Raw genomic sequence first — 12,811 nt, forward strand, 5'->3', positions numbered from 1 at the left:
CTCAGACCAAACACTTGATACTTACTAGCTGTGTGACCCTGGGCAAGTCACTTAACCCCAATTGCCTAAAAAAAAGAGGAAAAAAAAGAATTAATGCTAATTCATGGGAATAGAGGATAATAATAGTATTATTATGTATTTGCTGATAGAATATGGAACCACAATGGCAAACAGTGGAATACCCTAGTCTTTGTTAGAACCATTCTTAGTTTAATACTATGAATCATTGGGACTATACAGGTCTCTGAGGCAAAAAGACCAGCTGGAAGTGGGCAGAGAGTCTCTATTAACTTTTTATGGACCCAAGATTAAGGAGTAAAATAGTATAAACTGGTTAGTTTCTTAGTATGCAAACAAGTTTCAACATCTTTTGAATGTTTGCTTCCAAATGTTATTTTTTTTTTCATCTAAAGGGGATTTTTCCAAACGAAAGTTTATTAATTGTCTCTGAGGTTTCTTTCTGTCTCTTGTCTTGCATCATCTCTGATTCTATAACTTCAGAGATGATTAAAAGCAGGGGGCAAGTATTTTCAGGCCAAATATTTGAAAACAAAAATTGCCTTATGAAGACCCAGCCTACATATGTAGAAATTTTGACCCATGGTTAAATAATACTTGAGATTTTAAATCACTATAAATATGTTACATAGCTGTTTTCCAGTCTCATAAGTGTAAGTTTCTTAAATCTTGGGGTTTAAATGATGAAAAGTAGATGGCAAGAACAGTGAATGTTTACAAAATTCTGCAATTATATCATTATATTAGAAAATCACAGCCCTCTAACTCCCACACTCTCTTGAAACCAATCTTCACCTCTATACATGCAGCTCTCATCAGTTTAAAAGGAGGTTCCACATAAAATGGGAATTGATGTCTTACATATAAGCAAATTACCAATATCTTAGGAGAAAGTATAATCACAAAGTTACTAAACATTTGATTCTCTTTTATTTTAGTTTTCTGCATCCCCAGGGGATAGTCATCATCATCTTAGAATTCTAGTATTCAGGCAACAGTCAGAGATGTCAGCTCATCTTGGATCATTCAGTAATTTATTTGTTTAATCAGAATTACAGATCATATTAGTTTTAAGTTTTTTCTAGATGTCAAACAAAGAATGTTTGGTCAAGAACAAATGTTTGATTGCTTTACTTTAGACCTAATATATAGTCCACAAATTCTATCCTTTCAGTGAAGTGTACTAAATTGGGTTTAAGTACTTTCACTTCTCTCCCTCCCACCAACACTGTAGTTCTAAGATATTAAACATTTTAAGAATGGATAAAATCACTCTCAAGAAAACCTTTAAAATGTTATGCTCAACTGAAAATTTTCAGTTTCCTTCTTTAATAGAAAATCATAGCTTTAAAGCTAGAAGTGCTCTTGGAAATCATCTAATCCAATACCCTCATTTTACAGATGAGGATATTGGAACTCAGTATGGTAAATGATTTCCCAAGTTCACACAGACAGTAAGCAGCAGGAACAGATTTTGAACCCATGTCCTCTAACTCCATGGGTTTTATTTTTCTATGTCCTCTCTTCTCCACAGTAATTTGCTACAGGGTTGGGTTCAGTTTATAGAATTTAGAGCTAAAAAGAATTTCAAAACCCATCTAGCTCAACCTCCCATTTTACAGTTAAAAAAACACCTACAGAGCTTAACCAACTTCTCAAGGTCCCACAGGCAGCAAGTAGCAGATCCAGTATTCAAATTCATGTCTTCTGATGCCAAATACAATCCACTTTCCACTACACTGTGAGTATAGTAACTTTTTAAAAATAACATTGGCTCGATGTTGAGTTCATGGAATCATAGCAGGATCATACATTAAAAAAGTGGTAAGATAAATTTTCTGTGGCCCAATAGAAGATACACTAAAGAGACAAGATACAAGCAGAAAGTACGTGAAGTTTTATCAATAGGGAGAGAAGGAGAAGAAGAAGAAAAAGAAACTATCTAGAAAGTGAATTTCAACATTAGACCTTCTCATAGCCCATAGATGTGGACAGCATCTCCTTAACAAGAAAACAATCAATAAATGTTTATTAAGCACCTACTGTGTGCCAAGCACTGGTCAAGATTTATCACACAGGTTGTAAGGAACAGAGCTAGAATTGAAACTTGGTGTCTGATTCCAATTCCTGACCTTGTTTCACTCCAATAAACTATCTTTTGAGAAATGTCTATATTCCTTACCTAGAACCAAACCAAGGGTACAGTAGTAGGAGCTCTGAGTACTGATTACTAGAACAGCAAATAACAGGCTCCCATATCGTTGAAGGACTTAAAGTGGAGGCATCATGACCATTTTAGAAGATTCCTCTTCAGGTAAAGATTGTACCTTTGAAGATCCCTTCCAACATTGATAGAAAAACATGTGGAGATTGAATTTGCTAAATTACATTGTGAGAGGTTGTGAAGGAAGGTTCTAAAGACTGACTGGACATGAGAAGCAACAGAGAGGGAGAAACCAGAAATGAATTTGAGATTTCTATTCTAAGTGACTCTGAAAATGGTGGTACCACTGATAGAAGTGGAAATGTATAAAGAAGGACATGGCCCAAGATTTGTGCAAGAGTAAAGACAAGATGTAGAAGATGATGAGTTTGATTTTAAATATGTTGAATTTTATATGTTATGGGACATCCAGGTGAAAATGACCAGCTGGTAGTTAGAAATTCAGGGCAAGAGTTGAAGAGAGAGGCTGGGACATACATTTCAGAGTGATCTGATATTATCTCTCATTTTTCTCTGTTTCCAAAACCAGGAATGTAATAGATACAGTAAAATGTTATTTTGGAAAGAAACACCCTAATCTAGTACTCTGGAAATTAAGAAAGATAGTGATTTGGATAGCATATTATTAAGGTTTCTTTCTTCTTGCTAGGTTGCACAAGAACATTTTACAAAATAAGAACTGCAATCTAATTTTTCTGACTCTATTTGGCCTGTGACAGGGTTGAAAGTTAACCAGAGGAAAAAAAGATGATTTATGAGTTAAGGAAAATCCCTAGTCTGTCTTATTTACATTTCATTCACTTTTAAATGTTAAGCCAATGATATTGATTACTATTTTACTACCAGTATTTTGCTACTGTTACAGACCAAGTGCAATACTAATAGGCTAAGTGGCATTGATTAGACAAGGGAAGAAAAATAGAACTGAGGAAAGAAAACAGAAGGCTGAGCTCCAGTATTCTCTGCCCCCTCCACCCACACATTAATCTAGCTATTCTGACAACTGAAAAGCTTTCATTTACTCTGTCCCTGAAAACTGAGTCAGTACAAGGGATAACACATTTACAAATTTATTTCTTTAATAAGTTTAGACCTAAAAGTTCAGTCTCCAGGTGTTTTTTAAACTTCTTAGGGGAAAAAAAATGAACTCAATTATACAAGAATAGATGTTTTTCTACATTTACATTCAGACAAGTTTCCAAAAGATCAAGAGGCAATCAAAAGATCAAAAGCCCATTTTGACAAGGCCTCTCTCTATTAGTAGATAGATGAAGCTTGAACTGAAAGAGTTCACCAGCTTTGTTGGTTAGCTTAGGCAAAAGGTGTTTTACTTAAGTTCAGTTCTAGGAAGAGAAGCATGTAGGGAAATGGTGCCAAAGTTCAGAGAATGAAGGGTAGATGATCTTTACCACTCCACAAAATGGAGACTCTGGGAAGAATCTTTGAATCTTTTCACCATTCTAATTGACTTCCTCTGGGTACTCTCCAGATTGTCAATATCCTTCCTAAACTGTGGCAACCATATCTAAAAATAACACAATAGATGTGGTGTGATCATAGTAGAGTACTGTAGGACTACCACTTACTCAGTCCTGAAAACTATACCATGCTTACTGCAGCCCAAGATCACATGGGCATTTTTTGTCTGCAGGATTATATTATTAAATTTATATTGAGTCTTTACTTCAACAAAACATAGATCTTTTTTCAGATAAACATTGTCCAATGCTGACCTCTCCCCCCTTTTTAAATTTTTTTAAAATTTTTAAAATTTTTTTAATTTTAAAAATTTCTTTGAATTCAAATTTATTATATTTTCAGTTTCAAAATGTTGCCATCCTCCCTCCTTCCTTGTCCCCCCAGCAACTGAAAAGGCAAGAAAAACATATACAAATACATATAGACATTCAAAATAAATTCCTACATTAGCCATGTTGAGAGAGCAAGAGAAGAAAAAAGAAAAGTATGCTTCAATCTTCACTCTGAGTCAATCAACTCTCTCTGGATGCAGATAGCATGCTTCATCATAAGTCCTTTGGAATTGTAATCAATCATTGTGTTGATCAGTTAAGTCTTTCAAAGTTCATTATCTTTACAATATTGTTGTTATTGTATAAATTGTCATTCTGGTTGTACTCATTTCACTTTGCACCAGTTCATACAAATTTTCCCAAGTTTTTCTAAAATCATTTCTTTCTTCATTTCTTATAGAACAGTAGTATTCTATTACATTAATATATGATATCTTGTTCAGCTGTTCCCCAAATGATGAACATCCCCTCAGTTTCCAATTCTTTACCAACAGAAAAAGAATATATATATATATATATCCCATCTTGTGTTCATATAGTTGACTTCTTGCACCCATATAAAACTTCATCCTTATCAAATTTCATTTTCTTTGATTCAGTCCCATGTATTAGCCTATAATATCTTTTTCTATGCTGACTCCAGTGTATTACGTATCCCTCTAGGCTTTTTTTATCTGCAAATTTGAAAATTTCATCTACATCTTTATATAAGTCATTGATGCAAATATTAAACTGTATAGGGCAAAGGACAGGTGCTGAGGCACTCAGCTGGAGGTGGAGGCTAACCATAATAATACTTTTCTTTGAGTCCAACCATTTGACCAGTTTTTAATCCATTTGGTCATGTGACGATCTTGTCCACTTCTATCTATGTCACAATAATGGCATGAGATACTTTGTCAAATGCATTACGAAAATGTAAGCCAATTATATCTATAGTATTCTCTGCTAAATAAAGAAGGAAGGGAGGGAGGAAGGGAGGAAAGAAGGAAGGAAAGAAGAAAGGAAGGAAGGAAGGAGGGAGAGGGGAAGGAAGTGGGGAAAGAAAGAAAGGAAAAAGAAAAAGAGAAAGAAAGGAAGGAAGGAAGGAAGGAAGGAAGAGAAAGAAAGAAAGAAAGAAAGAAAGAAAGAAAGAAAGAAAGAAAGAAAGAAAGAAAGAAAGAAAGAAAGAAAGAAAGAAAGAAAGAAAGAAAGAAAGAAAGAAAGAAAGAAGGTTTAGTCTGGCATGGGTTATTTTTTTTTAATTATTTTGACTTTTATTGATAGTTTATTTCTTATACTACATTCATTTTAGAATATGTCCCTTTCTTGACTCCTGTCCAATTACCCATCCCTTATAATAACAATTTTTTAAAAAAAGAAAAAAGAGCAATTCAACAAAGCCAACTGGAACCTCAACTCTATCTGACAGTGAGTGCAATGTTTCACATCCATAATCCCCCACCTCTGCAATAGAGTAAAGGAAGATACATTTTCTCATTTCTTCTCTGGAGTAAAACTTCATAATTACAACCACACAGTGTTTAGGGTTTTGCAATGGTATATTATTTTCCTGGTTCTACTTACTTTACTTTACATCAAGTAATATAAATCTTTCATGTTCTCTGAACCTTCACATTAATCCTTTCTCTGATTGGAGGGTGAGGCTATGGATTCCAAGCCTATATTTAAGAAGAGAGCTCAGCTCAGACATCTCCTTTCTCACCTGACTACACTACTTTAAAACTTCTCTGACTATTCCCCCATGTCCCAGTGTTGTGTACTCTGCCTGACTACCTCACTTCCCTTTTCAATTTCCTTTTGTGTGTTATCTTTCCCCATCCAATGTTCCTTAAGGGCAGGGACTGTCTTTTTTTTTCATATTTGTATCTATAGTAATTATCACAGTACTAGATGCCTAATAAATGTTTATTTATTGATCTTAGAGGGCAGAGATATTCCTTTATGTTTATGTACCTCAATTCATATTTACGCATTCCCAAATCAAAGGAAACTTACTTTATTTTTAGTTCTTTGCCAGTAAAAAGTGACAATATGAATGTTTTGGTGATTGTGACTGACTTTCTTGGGGCATATGTTTAGCCCCGAGATCTCTGACATTTTTATCACTTTTTCTAAGCATAATTCCAAATTTCTCTCTAGATTAATTGGATGAATTCACAGCTTCAACAACAGTATTTCAGTGTGCCCATCTTCCAGAAGTTATGTCAACATTGATTATTTCTATCCTTTTAATGACCTGTTCCTTATGAAACCATTTTAGCTCTTTGTGACTATTATTTCCTGTTCTAATCATTAACTAACAATATCCCTTATAGTATGATACAGAATTTTCCCAGAAATCACAGTGGCACTCTCTCACTGACTTAGAGTTTGAAGGTTCCATTTTCTTCCATTTTTTGAAAATAATGACATTTGCCTTTCTCTGGTATAATAGTACCTCTTCCTTTCTCCCCAGTCTGTATAATATTGTTGACAGAAGTCTCATAATAATATTTAGCTATTCTTTAAGTAGCTTAAGATATAAATTTTCTAAGCCAGCTGACTTGGAATCATCAAGGGAAGCTAAATGCTAAGAATTACTATCTTTCTCATACAAATGGGAAAAGGACCCACATATACGAAACTATTTCTAGCAGCTCTTTTTGTGGTGGCAAAGAATTGGACATTGAGAGGATGCCCATCAATTGGGGAATGGCTGAACAAGTTGTGGTATATGAATGTAATGGAATACTATTGTGCTGTAAGAAATGATGAACAGGCTGACTTCAGAAAAACCTGGAAAGACTTGTATGGTCTGATGCTGAGTGAAGTGAGCAGAACCAAGAGAACGTTGTACATAATAACAGCCACATTGTGTGATGACTAATGTTGATAAACTTAACCCTTCCCAGCAATACAAGGATCTAAGACATCTCCAAAGGCCTCATGATGGAAAATGCTATCCACATCCAAAGAAAGAACTATGGAGTTTGAACGCAGATTGAAGCATACTATTTGCTTTTTTTTTTTCTTCTGTTGTGTTTTGTTTCCTCTTGCTGGTGGTTCCTCCTATTGGTTCTAATTCTTACTAACAACATCACTAATGTGAAACTATATATAATAGGAATGTATATGATAGCCTATATCAGATTGCGCGCTGTCTTGGGGAGGGAAGTGGGGACAGAGGGGGAGAAAAATTTAAAACTCGCTCTCATCTCTCTCATCTTCTGTTGCCGCTGCCATCTTGGATACTGGCTGCGTGCAGCCCATCAAGCTAGCTCAGGTCACCAAGATGCTGGGCAGGACCAGTTCTCAGGGCCAGTGCACCCAGGTGCGCATGGAGTTCATGGACGACACGAGCCAGTCCATCCTCCACAACGTGAAAGGCCCCGTTCGGGAGGGGACGTGCTCACCCTGCTGGAGTCGGAGCCTGAGGCCCAGAGGCTGCGGTGAGACTGACCAGTGGAGGCCCCTAGGCTGCTGGTCGTGGAAAGACTGCTAAGGGATGTGTAAAATAAAGAGTTTTGTCTAAAAAAAAAAAACTAGAAAAATTTAAAACTCAAAAACTTATGGAAGTGATTGTTGATAATTCAAAATAAATTAATTTTTAAAAAAAGAATTACTATCTTTCTACTTATTACAGCCCCCTGTTGCCCATATTTGTTCTGTCCTTAACAGTCTAAAGATCATTCCAGTGTTGTCACATTGTTCATTTTTCATTTTCAAAGACCAATGACATCATGAGGATGATGTGTTGACTTGTGCATGAACTGGATTTAAGTGAGGCAGAGTTACACAAAGTCATCAGCCTACTCTTCCAAAGGGTCATTGAAGTCCAGTTGTAGGACAAAAGTCAGGACAATTGGTGATGGCCCAGGATGCAGTGGAAGACCTTGGCATCTTTGATGTCTGAGTGCGTAGGACAGCGATGACCCTTACCCTAATTAATTCAGAGGCTTCTCCAGGTAGAAAGTAGAAAGGATTTTATTTCGATCTCAAAAAAGGGTGACTCACACCAAAAGGAGGTTCGATGCAAGACCGAAGGTGGTATCAGCCAAACAAACATTTTAATAGGTTCTAACCGCAACTCCTCCCTAGCCCCTACCTCTTATCCCATTGACTAGGATTCAGAGGTCACAATCTAAACACCAAAAAAACTACCCCATCAACAGCAGAGGAAATTACAGAATCATTACATAGGTTTCACCTGTCTCCCACTCCTTCAAGTATCCTCTTAGTACATCCTGTTTTTGTTCATTTCAGATCCTGGAATAATTTGTGGTGGTGATTATTTTTGCAACAATTTGAACATATCCATCTGGGCTATTTACAAGCTTCTTGACCTGGGCACAGATATACATATATATTATTATTAGGGGTCTTTACCTTATTTTACTTATTTAAGTTTAAATTTTGTGAGGGGTCTTCACCAACCTCACTCGTGAGCAAGATCTAATCACTTCGAAGTGCTCCACAGCACTCCTTCAACTGCCTTTTAGCCAATGGAATAAATGTTCTCATCCACTAATTCTACCAGAGGAAATCTTTACATGCTTGGGGTAGACATCCCCCTAACTCACCAACAGGTGTGAGGTCTTTCAATTACCCTCAACCTGGTTTAGTCCATCTGCCAACATAGTTTTAAAGGTGTGTGGTCACTGTGCATGCTACAGCTTTGATCGTTATTATCGTCTCTTCTGTCCTAAGTCTTATCACTTCTCTGATCTTCCTCTTTCCCCCATTGGAGCTAAAGATATAGACATTTTTGTTGCCAAATTTCTTTCCTACTCTCAGCTTACTTCAAGGAACCAAGCGAAGGGGAACTTGATGTCTACCTTTTTTTTTTGTGAGGCAATTGGGGTTAAATGACTTGCCCAGAGTCACACAGCTAGTGAGTATTATGTGTCTGAAGCCGGACTTGAACTCAGGTCCTCCTGAATCCAGGGCTGGTGCTCTATCCACTGCATCACCTAGCTGTCCCTTGATGTTTAACTTACAAAGCACTTCCAGTAACCAGAGTTGTCTTACCCCTTGGTCACATGTCTGTCCTCTCTAAACTTGAGCCCATTTTCCCCTGGACTCTATATGCACTGATGGGAGATTGTGTCCTCAAAAAAATTGAGAGGGGGAATTTTTCTTACCAATAACACCTTAGAAAATATTCCTTTTGGAAATATACTTAGTCTTTTACAACATGACTACTATGGAAGTATTTTGCATGACTACACATGTATAACCTGTATCGAGTTACTTGCCTTCTCAATGAGGGTGGGTGGGGAGGGAGGAAGGGAGAAAATTTGGAACCCAAAATTTTAAAAACAAAAGATAAAAGAAAAATTTGTTTTCACATGCAACTGGGAAATAAGATATATAGGAAATGGGGTATAAAAATCTATAAGGCCCTACAGGAAAATTGAAGAGGAAGGGGATAAGAGAAGAGGGGGAGAGATAGAAGGGAGGGCAGATTAGGGGTATTCAGAATGCATGCCATTTTGGGGGAGGGGGAGGGACAAGATGGGGAGAAAATTTGGAACTCACAATCTTGTGGAAGTGAATGTTGAAAGCTAAAAATAAATTAATTAATTTTTTAAAAAATTCCTTTCTAATAGTTTATTGTTTGATTGATATCAACTGATAATCATTGGAAGTGGGGAGCATGAGAAGGATGTTGTAAACTATAGCATTAGGAAGATGCCACCCTGCTAACCTACCCTTAAAACCCTGAAGGGAATGTTGTAAGCTCAGGTCTGAGGAGTCTGTCTCCCAATGCAAATGATGGTTAAAAAAGAAGTTCCACTACAATAGCATTACGTCTCAGACCAGCAAAAAGTGCTAGCTTATAGAAAACTTCTTCTCCAAATTTTCAGTCTTTGTGGCTCCTACTGTACATCTACTTTTTGATGAATACTTGAACAGTTATTGTTTTGATTCCAAAGAATTTTCTGGGCATTTGGAATTTTTAGGGCAAAAAGATAATATCAATTTCAACAAAAGTCATAAAAAGGCAATTAAAATACTTATTGCAGGGCTTATTCTAATGTTAACAAATGTTTTATTATTTTAAATTATTTAAAATTGTTATGAATAATCTGTAATGTTATTAATCTGAAAATTAATAATATTGTAATAATAATTTCCTGACTTCCTCCAAGTCTCAAGTAAAATCACATCTTCAACTGGAAGTCTTTCCAAATCCCCTTTAATTCTAGTGCCTTCTATTTTTCAATATTTCCTATTTTTTCCTTCATATAGCTCTACTGTTCATATTTGTTCATTGTTTCCTTCAATAGATTATGAGCAACTTGAAGGAAGGAATTGTCTTTTGCCTCGTTGTGTATCTCCAGCACTTAACATAGTGCCTGGCATATAGTAGGCACTTAAATGTTTATTGATGGACTACAAATGATAAAATTAGTTTATCCCTGGCTTTAAGGTCATCAAATTTAACACAGAAAGATTTAGATTTATATTTATGAAAATATTTTGCCACATGAATCTTCATCTCTTGATATTTTCTTTAATAGTTCAGGGTCAGTAGTTTCATTCTACTGATGATGAATTGTTTGGTTTCCTAGTCACTTAACCTTTCATTCCTAACCATGACCATTGCACTTGAATAATTCTAGAAGTTTCAAAGAGCTAATGCATCTCCCCATAGGCAGAACTCTGCCAGTATATCAGCTTAAGTAGCAAGGGGCAACATTCCTTAACGTTTTGTTTTTTGTTTTGTTTTGTTTGTGAGGCAATTGGGGTTAGGTGACTTGCCCAGAGTCACACAGCTAGTAAGTCTTATGTGTCTGAGGCCGGATTTGAACTCAGGTCCTCCAGGGCCAGTGCTCTATCTACTGTACCGCCTAACTGCCCCCTTTAATGTTTTTAATAAGAATATAAGTTTGGTTAAGTAAGTTTGATTTACCTTAATGGGTTACTTAGCATGTTAGAAAACTGTTTGTATTCTCAAATAATGTGAAAGGTTCTGGGGGTGATAATCAAAGTCAAACATGGCATGTTTAAGGAATAGTGGAACTAGTGTACATATTCAGGAATTTGTTTTGCTTGACTATGCTTATTTGTTACAAGGTTTTTTTTTCCTTCCCAGGCTTTACCACCATGCCTCAGTTGCTGCCCCTTCTCCCACTAGTGAATTCCTCCATTTTGAGAAGGGGATTACCTAAATTAATTATTATCTTTTCACTGTTCTTGCCCAGAATGGCAGGCAGAGTGGGCAGAGGGGGCAGAATGTGGAAACAAACTAAATTTAATGTGTTTTCTTTTGAGTCAAATTCCTACAGCATTTTGTTTGCAGCTCTGAGAATTCTCAGAACCTATGTCCAAGTAAAGTTATATTTAAAATCCAAACATAAATGATGTGGGAATTCTCTATTATTTTTAATTATCTATCCCACTGCTGTTTTCCATTAATGTGAATAATTGAAATTTGACCTTCTAGAAAAAATAAAGTTCTTGTAGTCAATTGTTATTGATTTTTAATGTTTATTTATATTCTCTGCAGTAAAAAAAAAGGTTTTTTACAACTTAATTTTCTAAAAAGTTATAAAATCAATATATTTTGATAATTAGTGTTATGAGAAATAATTCAATGGATTTTTTACTGAATCTTTGTATTTTAGTTAAATATCTAAAGCAGCCTATACTCCTTCTAATTACTAAGAATGTCTGCCTGAATAACCCTTGTACCTTTCTCTATCTTTTGAAACTTTTATCCATACTATAAAGCCATATTCATTTAGCCTTTCTTTTCCTGTAATGATCCTTCCCTCCTCAGACCTTGAACACCACTTAGTTTGCCCTCTTCCATACATATCTTATTTTGAAGTTTTGTTATTTAGGTTAGAGATGAAACTACAAGAACAAGAAATTGAAAGAAAAAAAAAAGAAGAGATTTGCCAGTGTTTCTATAATAATCTATTCTCATCATCAAGGACAGCAGACTCTGACTCTTCAATCTTTGTTATATTATATGAAGAAGTGCAACAGCACCCAAGAAAATAAATTCAAGAAAAACAACTAGACCAGACTGAATACATGCCACAGTAGCAATGGCCCTACCCAGGGTCTCATATCCAAAGCTTTGGTATTTTCTTTCTCTTTCTTTTAAAAAAAAAATTTAACATGAAAGATTTTTTTGAAGGAAGAAGTTAGGCTATGTAATTTCAAGCAACAACAACTAAAATTTTCTTATTACTAAAGGAAAGAAAATCATTTGTTAGTGGAATAATTATTTGCAGGGACAACGTGAAGAGGGAGTATTCATTCTATATTCCTCCTATCTGGGCAGGAAGGAACACTTATGTCTCTATAATAATCTGGTTTATGCTGGTAAATGACTGACAATCTGCTCTCTGGAAGAAAAAATAGTACACACTTTTAAGTTTAATCTTATTTAATAATATTTTCTCCATCACCATATTAAGTCTAGACAATCATCAAAAGAAGAAATCAAGTCCTGATTTGTAGTGTTTGCTGATTTCAGAGACGTAAATGCAAAGGCCTGCTCACCCTGGAGCATCCTTCTGCTATGCCAGTCCCCTTCTCCCATTGTAGTGCTTGTCCTAAAACCTCCATTTTGTAGAATGTCCCAGGCTGACCAATCATCATCTTCCTGCTTCTGACTTTCTAGACTCCAACATTCCTTCCACTCTTCCTTTCCATCTCTTTTTTATGGGTTGTCTTCCCCCATTAGATTGCAAGCTCCTTGAGGGAAGGGACTATCTTTTTCCTTTTTTTATATCCTCAGTGTTTAACACAGTGCCTG

General features: G+C 35.8%; 1 pseudogene; it reads left to right on the top strand.

The window, feature by feature from the left end:
• The first annotated feature begins 7,264 nt into the window (after nucleotides 1-7,264).
• On the top strand, nucleotides 7,265-7,549 carry LOC114031729 (annotated as a pseudogene).
• The last annotated feature ends 5,262 nt before the right edge of the window (nucleotides 7,550-12,811 follow it).

This window comes from Vombatus ursinus, unplaced genomic scaffold (assembly GCF_900497805.2).
Source record: "Vombatus ursinus unplaced genomic scaffold, bare-nosed wombat genome assembly UNPS02015255.1, whole genome shotgun sequence".
Taxonomy (NCBI): Eukaryota; Metazoa; Chordata; class Mammalia; order Diprotodontia; family Vombatidae; genus Vombatus; species Vombatus ursinus.